Below are 1,132 nucleotides of genomic sequence, written 5' to 3' on the forward strand. Positions count from 1 at the left end.
TTTCAAGAAATGAGCCAAACCAATGGAGAACAACTATATAATTAAACTCTCTAAAAGTCTAAAATTATTCAGTTTGCACATCCCAAGCTTTGTGTTATTTGGAAATTCAATCTCTTCAAAAATCTGCACAGAATCTGGTCTCTCGCAATCTTCACTGTAAAAATAACAGTATCAGTTGAGGACTGATCAGCTGAGCCATCCTGCCAATATTGAATCTGACACCAGGCAGTGGTCTGTGTGTGTGTCTCTGGAGATATAGTATAGTTGACTGGAAAGCTCAATCAATATGAGAAAACAGGCTTGATTTTCACTGGAATTTCATACAAGTGCTACACAGGAACTTTTCCTCGCCCGTGTCTCACTGCTAAATCGATTGTGACGGCATATTATAAATCTAGCAATTTTGTAACAGCGGCCCCAGAAAGCTTCGTCATGCATTCATATAGGAGGTTTTGTGTTTTCAGCAGAATCTTTGAATTCGTCTCCCGCAGACAGGTAAGCAATATTTCTAAACTGAGTAGTGAGGACAAATGCATCATTTACATACGGAGCTATCTCAGCCACTGACACAAAGGCACCTTTATGCAACTTTGTGGAAAGGTTTGGGAGGGGAAAAAAAAGAGTTTGGAGCGGGAGGAGAAGATTACAATATCAAGCTGAACTGTCAGCATGCTGATCTTCCAAATGTCAAACAATACATATTCATCTGTTTGGCCAGCCACAGGAAAAAGACAGCGTGCTAGGAGAAGTCCAAACAGAGATGGCTGACATTTCAGCATTCAAGAGACTGACAGCTGCACATAAACAGCATGCAAATACACACACACACACACACACACACACACTCAGAAAGAGCCACACACACTCGGCATCTTGCAGTGATTTTAGTTGGTAGATGTTAAAGCTGGATGCTAAACGAGTGTCTCTCAATGCCAAAAATCAAGCTTGACAGATGATGCCTGATCATTCACTTGCTTGTGGGTAATGCCACCTGTATAGTCTTTATTCCTGAACCTATGCACAACATTCACACAGAGGGGCCTATCTTGCCGATCTGAAACGCAAGTGTCAAACGCAAAACGCAAGTAGCTTTGTGGGCGGATCTCGGGCGCTGTTGCTATTATGCCAGTGG

This window comes from Morone saxatilis, unplaced genomic scaffold, assembly GCF_004916995.1.
Source record: "Morone saxatilis isolate NCDOM2014 unplaced genomic scaffold, NCSU_SB_2.0 Contig18, whole genome shotgun sequence".
Classification (NCBI taxonomy): domain Eukaryota; kingdom Metazoa; phylum Chordata; class Actinopteri; family Moronidae; genus Morone; species Morone saxatilis.